A 15,265-nucleotide genomic window follows, 5' to 3' on the forward strand; every position below is an offset into this window, starting at 1 on the left:
GCACTGGCAATTTCTTTCTTTCTTTCTTTTTTTCTTCAGTGTTTTATCGCCATGGCAGTACAAACAATATTTTGAACAAAAACATTACACATAAATGTTGACACATTAACACATTAGAATAACATTTGATATAATGTGAAAAATAAATGAACATTACTATATAATATATATAAATATCAATATCAATATCAAATATAAATAAACATAAATAATTATAAATACATTCTGAATATGTATATAGATCAATATTGACAAAATGTGTTTTATAACATTGATACAAATACATATAAACATTATAAAGTATTTTTATATATTGATGATATTGTTGATATATATGTATATATAACGTTACCTTAATACTTTATAATGTTTGATCATAATGTATGTGTGTGACTATATATATATATATATATATATATGTATGTGTATGTGTATGTATGTATGTATGTATATTTCATAGGGAAATAATCAGAAATACGATGTTTTACGAATCTTCATGAAGTAGCTGATCAGTTTTAATGGTTTCAAAAAGAATTTGGGATGGAGGATGAGGGATCCAAATCTAAAATTGAATTTAACACAAGCAATATGTCTATTTACAGGACATGGTGACGGCGAAAATACGACTTTGACTTGTGCGCCATCTAGCGTTAGATGGATGAATGTGACCATGTCACTGTACTGACATGCACTGATATCGATTTAATTGACTTAATATAGGCCTACAAGCTACAACACCACACATACATTAAAATGTCTTCATAGTAACGGTAAAAAAAAACAAATAACAACATAAAATTGCTATAAAAAGTAGAATTGGAATTTAATGTTTTAATGCTGATCAGCTCATCTGTTTTTTTTTTTTGTTTTTTTTAGTGATTTTGGCAGTTATTTCTAATTTGAAACGAGTGATTACGACAATCTCGCTTAAAATATTATTACTATGCCGATTTTATTGATATTATCAGTGTATCTGATATAAATGATCAATTAAAAAGTGTTTTAATCATTACAAGTGATAAACATATTCTCTTTTTTCTCAGTTGTTGTGAGATCTTCCAGCAGTGAAGAGGTCAGATAACACACAGGTCTTCAGGTCTGAGTGATGCTCATATACGTAATATTAAGACAGAGAACTTGGCTTGTTGGTCAGGGGAAACAAGTAAAATAGCATTTCAATCAACGTGCAACAGATTCTGAAGATGAGGATGACAGAGATGACGCAGATCCTCAAAGCAGGAGACCTCGTATGGACAGCATTGTTCACCAGGGTGACCATGAATCTGAGTGTAACATCACAATCACCATTCAGTAGAGACACCTACATTTATGCTGTCATGCTAACTTTCTCAGTGACCACTAGATGTGGCTAGAACTCACTGTGTGTTCTGGTTTTGTAAAGTTCTCTCTTACTGGGAACAAGTTGAACACACAGGACAAGTCTTAGTCTTAAGGGTGCAAAGGCAGTCCCACCCTAAACTAATCAGGCCCGGGTGTGGGTCTCCAAGTGGGGTGTTTTACGCCTGATCCAAAGCCACTGATTACAGCGTTATGCAGTGGTTGCTGTTTCTTTGATGATCTGGTGCAGTGCTTGTCCATGGACTCCCAGCTCTTTCAGCAGCCTGATGGTCGATGTTGCCACAAATCCCCTTCAGCCAATCTCTACCGGACGGACCAATGCTTTCCATCCTTTTTGCTGAGCATCCGCTGGAATCTCTGCATACCAAACAAAACCTCTTCCTCTCATTTGGAGGTTATTGGGTGAAAGCAGGACATCATATGTTGCCCTGAGCAGGAAGCTGATTCTGCTTGCCTCCATCTCCCACAATTCCCTCCAGCTAATTTTCCTCTTCTCTAGCTCTTCTTCTCTGTGAGAAGGTATATTGTTCGTTTCACATTCTTGCCCTGGTTTTAAATGCACACTGGTATGTCTTTTGAAATTTGATTTATTCAACTGATGCTGGTGGTACCCTCTCATCCATCCTTCCATTTTAGTTTCTACATTTGTCAAAATCAAAATGCATCATACATTCAGCATTTATGTAGGTTGTTAGACCCACTTCATTATATCATTTCCATTACATTGTACAATGACAGACATGGCAGCCAATTCCCATCATGCCATTTTCTGTATTGTCTTCTATTGCTATTTTCACCACAGCAAAAACAAAAAACAAAAAAACATTTAGGTCTCAATCCCCATCTAGTGTCTTCTTTGATATTACAGCCTGCACTGACACCAATGCTCCAAGCTTTTCTTGCAATACAATGAAATTTAAAAAATATGTGTTTAATCATGCAGTCAATGAATACGCTGAATTTGCATAATTGTATTGCTCTTGAATTCACCAGTAATGCCTCTAGAATATCCTAAATAGGATATTTAGTAGAGTGGGAAGAATCAGACTCACCTCGAAAACTGAGGAAATCTGACAACGTTTTAATAATGTGTGAGTGAATTTATGCACGCCAGTTGAAGAAATGTGAAAGTGTTGTGTGAACTGTCAAAGTATGTGTGGAGAATGAGAGGGTGTGAAAAAAAGACAGCTGAAAAATTTGCTATCATGCAGAAAGGTCAGCGGCAGTACCAGTCCTTACTGTATCAACATTAAACAAGCCAATAATGAAATCAACTGAGTTCATGGCCAGAACTTTTAACAAAATCTCTTCAAAAACATGTTTACGCAACCAGATATTCTAATGTGTTTACCATGCGCTGAACGTTCAGTAGAAACACATTAACAGATACGCATGTTAAGATACATTTCTACATTTTCTGAACTAGAAAAACATGCTGCTTAGATGTTAGGGTTTTGCTATGATGCTAAAATGTTCTAAATTGCTTGTGTGGTTGCTAGGGTGTTGCTATAGGTTGCCCTAGACAAAATATCCTACCTTTAAAGGGATACTCCACTTTTTTTGGAAATAGGCTCATTTTACAACTCCCCCAGAGTTAAACAGTTGAGTTTTACCGTTTTCGAATCCATTCAGCCGATCTCCGGGTCTGGCGGTACCACTTTTAGCATAGCTTAGCATAATGAATTGAACCGGACAAGACCATTAGCATCTCTCTCAAAAAAATGACCAAAGAGTTTCGATATTTTTCCTATTTAAAACTTGACTCTTCTGTAGCTACATTGTGTACTAAGGAACTATACTCTCATTCCTGCGTAATAATCAAGAAACTTTGCTGCAGTACCATGGGTGAAGCAGGTGTAATGATATGACGCAGCACCTGATAATAGTCCCCAGCTCAGTAGCCTATTATCAGGCGGCATGCGCTGCGTCATATCATTACGCCTGCTTCACCCATGGTACGGCAGCTAAGTTTCTTGATTATTACGCAGGAATGAGAGTATAGTTCCTAGCCATATCAGCCTAGAAAATCGCAACTTTACATTTTCCGTCGGTCTTAGTACACGATGTAACTACAGAAAAGTCAAGTTTTAAATAGGAAAAATATCGAAACTCTTTGTTCATTTTTTTGAGAGAGATGCTAATGGTCTTGTCCGGTTCAATTCATAATGCTAAGCTATGCTAAAAGTGGGACCCCCAGACCCGGAGATCGGCTGAATGGATTCGAAAACGGTAAAACTCAACTATTTAACTCTGGGGGAGTTGTAAAATGAGTATCCCTTTAAGTAAAGATAAATTTGGTTCAGGTCCCTCGTTCAATGTAAACCTATGGGATGTTTTAAAAAAAAAAAAGTATAATCAGTTAGTACCAGAGGTGGACAAAGTACACAACTTCCTTACTTGAGTGAACGTACAGATACTACTGGTTAAATATTACTCCGTTACAAGTAAAAGTTGTAAAGACCGATTTTTACTTAAGTAAAAGTACAGGAGTACTTGTTTTTAAAAGTACTTAAGTATCAAAAGTAACTTTCAATGCATTGTTGTGTGTAATACTTACAGTACCTTATGCCTCTGAATCTATGCCTGCGTACCTACGCTCATATCAATATCAAATTTATTTCTAGAACGCAGTTCCAGTAGTGGGATTGAATGTGAGATTGAATAAGTGCTCTCAATAACGTCCACAATGGTTTCGGACACCCAAATGGCTGTTCCCTCAAATAGTGCCATATTTAAAGTTTTTTGGCTTTTAGTATGAATATGTTAGCCTTACTGTTATCTATAAGCTAGTGTGCACCAAAACAATGACAAAATTCGCATTTAGAAGACCAAACCCAACATTGAAAATGAAAATCAGGCTGATGTCAGAATCCAACACCAGATAGACATTAATCTCCAACGTTGGACAGACGTTGTATTGTGGTTGAAAAAGAAAATCGGGTTGACGTCAGAAACCAACATCAGTCGGTTTCTGACGTCAATTTGACTTTCATTTCCAGCCAAAATACAACCCCTGCGGGTCCCTGCAACCAAAATCATCCCCTGACTGACGCTACTACTTTTTACTTAAGGACCATGACAGAATTGTAGTGGAGTAAAAAGTACGATATTTGTCTTTCAAATGTAGTGAAGTTAAAGTAAAAAGTTTCCAGAAAAAATAAGACTCAAGTAAAGTACAGATACTCAAAAAGTGTACTTAAGTACAGTACTCAAGTAAATGTACTTTGTTACTGTCCACCTCTGGTTAGTACATACCTATAACGTTAAATACATCCACACGTTGAAGCCAAGTTAAACACTCTTCCATTACATCACAGGAACAGTCTATCTATAGATGTGCTGACAGGCCGTATCCCATGGCACCAACTCGAAGTGTTTATGTTGACTTGATAGACTTCTTAACACTCATATATCCTTAAGGTTTTTTGTCTTATATAAAAGATGCATAGAATTGTGCTAATTTTAACATGTGATAAAACCTATTTAACCTCATTTCCTCTTCTGATGCATCTAAACAGCTGGAAAACCTAATCTGCACCACACATCCCTGCAGATAAGTGGTGTGTATCAACACATTACTTGTAGATAAGTGTTGTATTTCTCCTCTCCCATGCCTCTCTGTCTGTCTTATGGGTCTCCGTGGACCAGTGCACATATCTATATCTCATCAAAAGTGTCTGGCTTCTTCCTGTGAGAGTTTCCCTGACCACAATATTACTATCTTCACAGATTATATTTTGTATGATGTTTTCTATTACGCCACCTTTCACTTACTAATATAGACTACTGTATATTATTATATTGAGAGACAAGAGCTTTTGGCTTGGTCTAAAATTAAAGTTAAAATAACATATTGGCATACAATTATTATTATTATTAGTAGTAGTAAACTATATTAAACATTACAAAATATAAGCTATATTTATTTTTATTAGCCAATTAATAAAATACAACAAATGAAATGTGTCAAGGTGCTATAACTGTCCTGATATCATAACAAAAAAAAAAAAAAGTAGTAGTTTGGCATATGTTATTATTACTTTTTAGACGAAAAAGGGTCACACTTTAGATTAGGGTCCAATTCTCACTATTAACTAACTATTAACTATGACTTTTGCCTTAATTAACTCCTTATTACTGCTTATTAATAGTTAGTAATGTAGTTGTTAAGTTTAGGGATTGAGTATATGGGATGTTGAATTTGGTCATGTAGAACAAAGCATTCATACGTTCTTTATAAGTAATAAACAGCCAATATTCTAATATGCATGGTAATAAGCAACTAGTTAATAGTGAGAATTGGACTCTAAACTAAAGTGATGCCACCATCTAAGTAACAAACAACTTATTTCACTATAATGTTGCAGAACCAACATGCAAAAACAAACAGACAAAAGGACCCATGAAGACCCTTAGTTTTCACGACAAGGCAAGATTAGCGACTACCCAAAATCTTTTCTTGAAAATGGCAAGTTTTTTTTACTAAACAAGATGACTCCAACATAAATACAAATGGTAAATAAGAACTTGGCATGCGTTTAAAACCAGATTTTTTAAAGAATTGTCTTCATTGGGGCCCCGTTTGTTTGTCATTGATCATCTAAAATGGCTGGAATAAGCTGTAAGGTGAAACAGACCTTGCAGACAGTCAAAAGTCTGGCTCTGGAATACTAAAGTTCATCTGGTTAATGGTTTACAGACTGAAGCGTTAACTCTTCTGACACATAGGGGGAGATGTCAAGCCATGGCAGTGGTCCAGACGTGCAGCGATGCAGAAATCTGCTCTCAGTAATAATTCCACTGCTAATGCTACTGTTATCACTGCTAATGTTGCGGCGTGATGATAGTTTTTTTTCCATCTTGAGCTCAGTGCAGTGTGTATCACTTATACAACGACAACAGGAGCATGGGGCCGGGGAGCACAAGAAAAAATATGCCAAGAACGAAGTAACAGCAATGCATTCCAGATGACTACCAAGCGGCATGTGTGTGTGTGTGTCTGTTCGCAGAGTGTGCCGTGCCTGGGGCGTGTAAAGTGAGGTTTTGGGTGAGTCTTGGTTGACTCAGTGAAACAGTTGTTGTTGTAAACCCTTGGCCTGCTGATTAAATAAGTTAAGCAGCAGACAAAAAGGTCTTCAGACCCGCAATCACTAAGGTCTAGGGTTGAACTGACATCACAACCAATAACCAGAGCGGCAAAGATGACCACTGTGCTGCCTCTTTGCCGGCAACACATGTTCGAAGTATCGTATGTTGTGTAGAGGTGTTACAAAAATGTAATTGTTAGATCAAATCAAATTGTCCAAAACCAAGAATCTGCATATATGTGGCAAAATCAATTTCTATATTATATGGGTACGACTGTTAAGTGGGTTCAATACAATTCACCAAAAATCGCACATGATATGTATACACTCATGATATAATAATGATTTAATAATAATTCTCACACAAAAAAAATCTAAATACATTAAAAAAGTGGTTACACTTTATTTCGATAATCCACTTTAGACATTTCTACTAACTAGAAGTAATTCTCATTATTAGTAGATTAGGTTAGGGTTCGGTTAACTACAAAAAGTTGGCATGTAGTTGCAAATTAACTTATAGCAAAGTCTCTTTAAGGCAAGTCATTTCACTCGGCGGCCATCTTTGAAACGCCTTTCTGCCAGCATTTTCGGTCATGCAAGTGCAGCTCCTATCTCTTTGAATGGGGAACATCAAATTCTCTTATTTTGTAAGAATTTGTGCGATTTTAACCATGAAATATGCAGGTCAAAATGAACCGCAAACTTCACAATCGAAATTTTGTAGACAACAAATTCACAAAAAATCACAAAAATCACTAAAAGTTTCAATAAAAACACCATAGGTTAACCAGTATCGCTGACAACTTGACCCACAACTTAGGGTTAAAAAATGAAAATTCACCCTCATATTGTTTTATACCAGTACAAATTTCTGTTTTCTGTGGAAAATAAAAGGAGACATTTAGCAGAATGTGCACACTGCTCTTTTCCATACAAAGAGGATGGTGATCAGTGTGGTGTAAAAAAAATATAAATAAATTCCAATCAAAGGTCCAACCTATTAGGAACACTTTTAGCTGTGTTGCTATGTGCCATGAGTAAGCAATTGAGTAGGCAAACACTCTGTCTAGAGGGAAAGTGAGCGTCTCGCTTATAATAAACCCATTCAACGTATCTGCACAGGGTACATTTTTGACATGCCACACTGTTTGAGACCGTCTACACTGGACACGTCAAAGTTAACAATATATTGTATTGAAGTGTCCATTGTAGTGCGTTGCATCTCAGTGCCCTGTTCTTTTTGATGTGTTCATGACCTGTTCAATATTCGTTTAAGGCCTAAATGCAGCAAAATTTAGCATGCACTTCTATAACCGAAGCTGAATTTCTTTTCCCATTTAACGCATCAGCCATGGTCCCACACAGGGGGAGAAGAAGCAGAAACAAGTGATAAAAGCAACACGATCATCAAACATTAAACAGCATATAAATCAAAAACTGCCTAATGTTACTGAATGAAATGTTGACCCAGGACGAGGTACAGGACTGTGAAGCTTTGAGGGTGTTGATGGACTTGATCTACTCGGTCTATGTTTTGATCATCGTTCTGAATCTGATCCACCAGAAGCAGGTCAAAATGTTGCTTTTTTATTCCTCACACAAAGCTTTTATATGGCTTTAAAAGACTTGGAATATATAGCACACACACTGTATGGACTACTTTTATGTTGCTTTTTTTGTACTTTTGGAAGTTTGACAGCCCCTGGCCAGAGATTTTGCTAAATATATTTGAATTATCCTTTGAGGCTGTATAGAGGAACACATCATTTACAATGGACTTACTTACAGAGTAGGCTTGGTAAATATGACTTTGATTAATATGTGAGCAGTTCTCTGGTTTGGAGTCGACACTGTAATCCCTGATTTATGCACAGAGGGTGGTACATGGCTTATACACTTGCTTATGAATGAATGAATGCCCTCTGTGTTGAAAGGTTGGCTGATTTCCATTATAATCTCTGTTTTGTTTACATTATAATTAATCATTAAAGGGGTGGTTGATTATGATTTAACTTTTCTAACTTTAGTTGGTGTGTAATGTTGCTGTTTGAGCATAAACAACATCTGCAAAGTTACGACGGTCAAAGTTTAAAGCAAAGGGAGATATTTGCTTTTAAATAAATCGTTTTTTAAGGACTACAACAAACGGCTGGTAGGGACTACACGACATTCCTCCCAGGTTAGTGACATCACTAGCCCTAAAATTTACAGAAACCCCGCCACCGGAACACGATTTATAGATTATCAAGACAGAATATGCTAATCAATGACTGGAAGATAACTACAGATAAGCTAAATAAATTCATCAACTAACCATTCAGAAATGTTGTCTCTCCATCTGTCTGTGTGAGGTAAAAGGACACAAGTTGTTGTAGCTCCGCCCCCTGTGCTGGGAGCAGCAGCTCATTTGCATTTAAAGGGACAGACACAAAAATAGTGCGTTTTTGCTCACCCTCAAAAAGTGACAACTTTAACATGCAATATAAAATATCTGTGGGGTATTTTGAGCTAAAACTTCACACTCTGGGGACATCAGAGATTTATTTTACATTTTGTGAAAAGGGCATTATACCACCCCTTTAAATTACTCACTGGCTAGTGGTTCTCTTCTTGTTTGCCTGACCACCACGGCTTGTGTTCACTGTGTGCCCATACAAACACATAGCAGAACGAGAACATTAATGGGGAAATCCCAGTAGTTGGTGTTAGAGAAGAGAGTTTGTTTTAGCAAAAGTGTTATATTTACTGCCCAAGAATGTGTGAATGTAAAGTGAAAAACAAGGATAAAGAGACAGGAAGTTTCTTCAGGGGTGTGAAAAACTAATATAGTGAGCCTAGCATCCTAACTGACATGAAACCTTAAAGTGAATAAAAATTAGTGACTCATTTTGGAATGCTCTGTTAAAGCATTTGGAATGCTTATTAACTATGTATACAGTATGGAAGCCTGTTTCCACTTCAGAGTAAAAAAAATTGTGAGACAAAGTTTAAAATCTAGGCTGTTTCGGCTCGAGATGCTCGAGATTTTTTTTGCATGTCATGTGTGGGGCTCTGTAGAATTGAATAAAGTAGACATATACTTATCATTAATATATTTTTTTCTCATTCCTGGCATTTTTTCCCCCCACTGAGCTTGTTGCAATGCATTCTGGGATTCATAAAGCATACATGTAAGCTTACATTTTGGCCAAAAGAAGGTATTTTAGCATAATGATAAGCATAAAGTCTCTATTCACTGCAAGAAAAGCTAAAATCCACACATACCACACAAACAGCCCAAGAGCAGCAGGTCACCACAGGCTGTGCCATTATATAGTTAGTGCTAAACTGGCTGTGAAAGGTTGGATTGGGCCCCAGGGAGCCCTACTGGCTCTATAAGCTGCAGCGCACAACCATGTTTACCCTGCATGCCACTGGACACCCATGTCAAGTGCCTCCACAAATTTACAATATGATTAATGGATACACATACAATGATCTCTAATTGACATCTCATTGCCAATCTTCTATCTTCCACTGTGATGCTGACATCAACATTTACTCAAACCAAAATGATAATGAGGAAGAATCTTAAATCTCCCAAATGCAATTTGAAATTTCATGGGTTCAAAGGATATTTCCAAGCTCCTAAAAATCCTTAATGCATCATGTCTCATAAGTGCACTATAATTCATCAAAATAAACAAGCATTTTTTTGTACTGATAGCTAAATAAATCATATGAAAGTGCATCTGTAGAGTCGATATCCACTAACATGCTGCCATGTACATTAAGGGTCGTAAGCCATTCAATGCACCAAAACGCTGAGGCTGTAAAAGACTAATTATATGATCTGCCGTGCACATGTTGACAGGTCAGTCTACCCTGACACAAGCAGTTGCTTTTTTGTATGAAATATGTTTGTTGGTAGCCTGTGTGTGTGTGTGTGTGTGTGGTTCAGTCAAGCAGAGCAGCAAATCCCAGCCTTAATGAACACAGTCACGGTTAGATGAGAGAGATCATACTGTGGGCTGCTGTTGACAAATGCACCAGACGCTTAAACAGCATTATATTAACATGACCTGGTGGTTAATGAGCCCTTCAGTGTTAATCTTGTCAACAAAATTACTGATGGAAATGTTCGCTGATGAGGGATTTTGTGATTTCATATACGATAATGAAGACAAAATATACATTATGATGATAATTCAATTATTTTTAATTAAAAACATATGGTAGTAAATTAATAATACATTAACAATGTTTTTAGAAGAAACCGGCAGAAAAACAAAATGGATAAGAGTTGTAATCCAAGTAAAATATATGTTGAAGATTTATCTGCTTGAGTTGAAAACTTCGAACTAATAAACTGAACCTCTTTTAAAGCAGGTTATATACACTCACCTAAAGGATTATTAGGAACACCTGTTCAATTTCTCATTAATGCAATTATCTAATCAACCAATCACATGGCAGTTGCTTCAATGCATTTAGGGGTGTGGTCCTGGTCAAGACAATCTCCTGAACTCCAAACTGAATGTCAGAATGGGAAAGAAAGGTGATTTAAGCAATTTTGAGCGTGGCATGGTTGTTGGTGCCAGACGGGCCGGTCTGAGTATTTCACAATCTGCTCAGTTACTGGGATTTTCACGCACAACCATTTCTAGGGTTTACAAAGAATGGTGTGAAAAGGGAAAAACATCCAGTATGCGGCAGTCCTGTGGGCGAAAATGCCTTGTTGATGCTAGAGGTCAGAGGAGAATGGGCCGACTGATTCAAGCTGATAGAAGAGCAACTTTGACTGAAATAACCACTCGTTACAACCGAGGTATGCAGCAAAGCATTTGTGAAGCCACAACACGCACAACCTTGAGGCGGATGGGCTACAACAGCAGAAGACCCCACCGGGTACCACTAATCTCCACTACAAATAGGAAAAAGAGGCTACAATTTGCACGAGCTCACCAAAATTGGACAGTTGAAGACTGGAAAAATGTTGCCTGGTCTGATGAGTCTCGATTTCTGTTGAGACATTCAGATGGTAGAGTCAGAATTTGGCGTAAACAGAATTAGAACATGGATCCATCATGCCTTGTTACCACTGTGCAGGCTGGTGGTGGTGGTGTAATGGTGTGGGGGATGTTTTCTTGGCACACTTTAGGCCCCTTAGTGCCAATTGGGCATCGTTTAAATGCCACGGCCTACCTGAGCATTGTTTCTGACCATGTCCATCCCTTTATGACCACCATGTACCCATCCTCTGATGGCTACTTCCAGCAGGATAATGCACCATGTCACAAAGCTTGAATCATTTCAAATTGGTTTCTTGAACATGACAATGAGTTCACTGTACTAAAATGGCCCCCACAGTCACCAGATCTCAACCCAATAGAGCATCTTTGGGATGTGGTGGAATGGGAACTTCGTGCCCTGGATGTGCATCCCACAAATCTCCATCAACTGCAAGATGCTATCCTATCAATATGGGCCAACATTTCTAAAGAATGCTTTCAGCACCTTGTTGAATCAATGCCACGTAGAATTAAGGCAGTTCTGAAGGCGAAAGGGGGTCAAACACAGTATTAGTATGGTGTTCCTAATAATCCTTTAGGTGAGTGTATATATATATGTATGTATGTATATAATGACAGTTTTATGAATAATATACAACAGTTTGCAACAGAAAGAGTGAGAGAAAGAGATTCAAAGATTTCCTCACTGTTAACCTGATGATGTAATTTCCTCTTTTCATGAGCAGATCAATAACAGTGACAGTTATATAGCTCAGAACCTTTTAAGTAATTAAAACTGGTAAATGTCTGGGAGACGTAATTATGTGCATCTAACAAATAAGCTTAAAATGATCTTGGAGATTGAACACATTTGCATTGAGTGGCAAGCATTGTTGGATCTCCTGTATATCATAACCAATCGCAGAAGTGTACAATAGAATATGCACAAAAGCTTTGCTTTAAACTTGGAAAAAAAACTAAATCCAAGAGATACTATTGACTTTGTATGGGATTATGGAAATCCCATGTCCATGTCAATAGATAATCCCACTTTCTCAGCTTAGGTTTGCACTGGTCACATATGTTTGTAATCGTGTGTGGTTGATTGGCCAGCCTGGTTTGCTGTAATGAACCCATTTCCCGGGATTCTCAAAGTGGCCTGGAACACTGTTTGAACCTTTCATCAGCAAATGAGGTAATGGCACAATGAGGTATTCCAGTAAAGAACCAAAGCCTCATGTAAATGGACACATGATCCAGTCCATCTGCTGGCTGCAGCCTTATCTTTACCAGGTTTGTACCTGGAACTCTTAAAAGTTCTCTCAAATTTTTGCTATAATTTATATATACTTGATATTCAAAGTACAAAATGTTTCAAATGCAACCAGTCCGTGTCAGTCAGAGTCTGATCATCTAAAACAACAGTTTCCTTCCCAAAATTCTCGTCTGTGTTCCCAACATTCCAGAGTATGTGAGCAGAATGGAAAATACGGAGTGATTACAGAAAACTTTCAGTGGGAATGGGAAATTACTGTCTCTCTACTCCACTCATATAAGTTATTATGGGTGTATAAAATATGGAAGGGCAAGAATTAAACCCTTTCCTAGAACTTATTCAGGCTCTATTGTGATTGTTCTTAAACTGTGTTGAACGTTGAGCCAGGACAGGGCTGCATTTCCCAAAAGCATTGTAAGCCTAAATTGATCTTGGAGACCATTGGTGGTAATTGTTCTACGATCAACTTAGGCTTACGATGCTTTTGGGAAACACAGCCCTGAGCAGTGATACGCAGTGAAATGGTTTACGTAAAGCATAACATTACTGTGAAATTCAAAATACAAGCTGTAAATTCACTCACTCTTGGCATGTTGGCTAAGTATGTGAAAAGTGTGCAGACACACACACACAAAAAAATAAATAATTTAATGTATTTTTTTTGGGTGCTAATTTAACTGTCATGCAGGATAAAGAGTGATTGCTTGGGAATGTTACAGCACATCTTTCTTCAAAAAACTACATGATTTGAGGTATTCATGTCTATATTAAACTTTACAGGATTATTTATGTGTGAGCTACACTCTAAAGTTTAATACTTAAGGCCAGGAGTTCATTCAAATTACTAATTGTCCTGCTAATAAAGCATATTTATCTTTCATTGTTAGGACACAGTGTATGTTACATTTTGTCACTGTGTACATATTAAATGAGGATTCATTTATAATATATAATCATTTATTTAAACAAAAGACAAACTTCCACTGGTGCAGGAATGCTAGCGCTTATTTTATTTAAATGCACATTTTGCAGTTTTTTTTAAAATCTGGAATGCATGTTTTTAACTCCGTCCATAAAAAATTCAATCCATCAACTGAAGTCAACATGCATTCTTCTTCAGTAAATTAAATGTAATTGAATTGCACTGTGTGGATGACAGGCCCCGCTCAGATCTAGATTTACATGATGATTGGTCATGCCTGTCTGCAATGACCTCTGGCCCCAGGAAGCATATAAAACAGCAGGATGTTTGGACAGGGCGAATTCATAACAGCTCCCCGAATGTTTAGCCAATACTCTTTCATTCCTCCCAACCAGACTAATCAGAGAAATGTGGCGTTGTCCCACGTTAATTTACCCACTATGCAAGGGAATAATGCATGCTGTCCTACTCCTAATTACAAAAACAAAGTCACAAGTTGAGTGCATTGTTATTGATTGTTCAGTCTTACAGGGTCTTTTTCCAGGGTAGAGGAAATTTATAGCTGCAATACAATTCAATTTTCAGATGAGGCCATCACAATATTAGTTAAACGTTAGAGCACTTTCAGTGGGAGTCACTTCCTGAAGCATTGACTTCCTGAAGTCAGATTTTCTTTAGGGAGTGTTTACTGAATAATGATATAGGAAACTGAACCCATAATGACTCAAAGTGGAAAATAAGTCTAAAATATTTGTAAGCAGAGCATCTGGCATCATTGTCCAGAGGCAGAATTTGCTCTGCTCAGCTACTGGTAAAAGAAGCATCATAGACCTGTGATTATCCAATAATGTTGTACATCAAAAAGCTTGACAATCTGAAATAACATACTTGTGAAAAATGATTTTGTCAGGTCTGAGAATACTTGTATGCACAATGTACGATAATGTACAGCCAGCAGCAAATTATGAGAGGCGTGTTATGAGAGTTTGTTTGCTTGGGACAATGGTGAGTTATACAGTTTAGTGTTATAATACAAAAAAGATTGACCACAGAATGTCACAACTGACCAATCAGAATCAAGCAGTCCATAGATTATCGAACAATATCTGCTTTTCATCTGGACATCTGTCTGTGTTTTTCCCAGTGAAATGAATACACAGTTGTGTTGGGTGAACTTTAGGCCACCGTACAATGCAGCCTTGACCTGGTCGTCCCTCAGGAGAACCAGCAGCAGCAGACATCCTGCCCTGGTTTCTTAACCACAGGTGAGTGAACTTGGTAGGTGTCAAGGGGACGTTGGGATTTTAGTAGCTATCCAGGGGATAGTTTGGTTGGGTGTAGGAAGTTTCATTAAGGTCAAAAGGGTGGCTGCACGAATACCGAATGTGGTTTCTGAGGTATATCAATTATTCCACGAGGGACGGTTCTCCCTCCCTCAGAGTCGCATGAGGTCCCAGGGACTGAATAATGTCACATCATGCATCTGCATTCAATGGCTGGAGAGGTAAGTGATACGCTTTGTCCTTTGACCCCGACAGAAAGGCCAACATTTGTCATGCAGGACTTGGCTTCTGGAACATCTGTCAGAAGGCAGGTAGTCACCAGGGCAAACAGGGTCGGTGCTCCC

Source organism: Rutilus rutilus (assembly GCF_951802725.1).
Source record: "Rutilus rutilus genome assembly, chromosome: 4".
NCBI classification, from domain to species: domain Eukaryota; kingdom Metazoa; phylum Chordata; class Actinopteri; order Cypriniformes; family Leuciscidae; genus Rutilus; species Rutilus rutilus.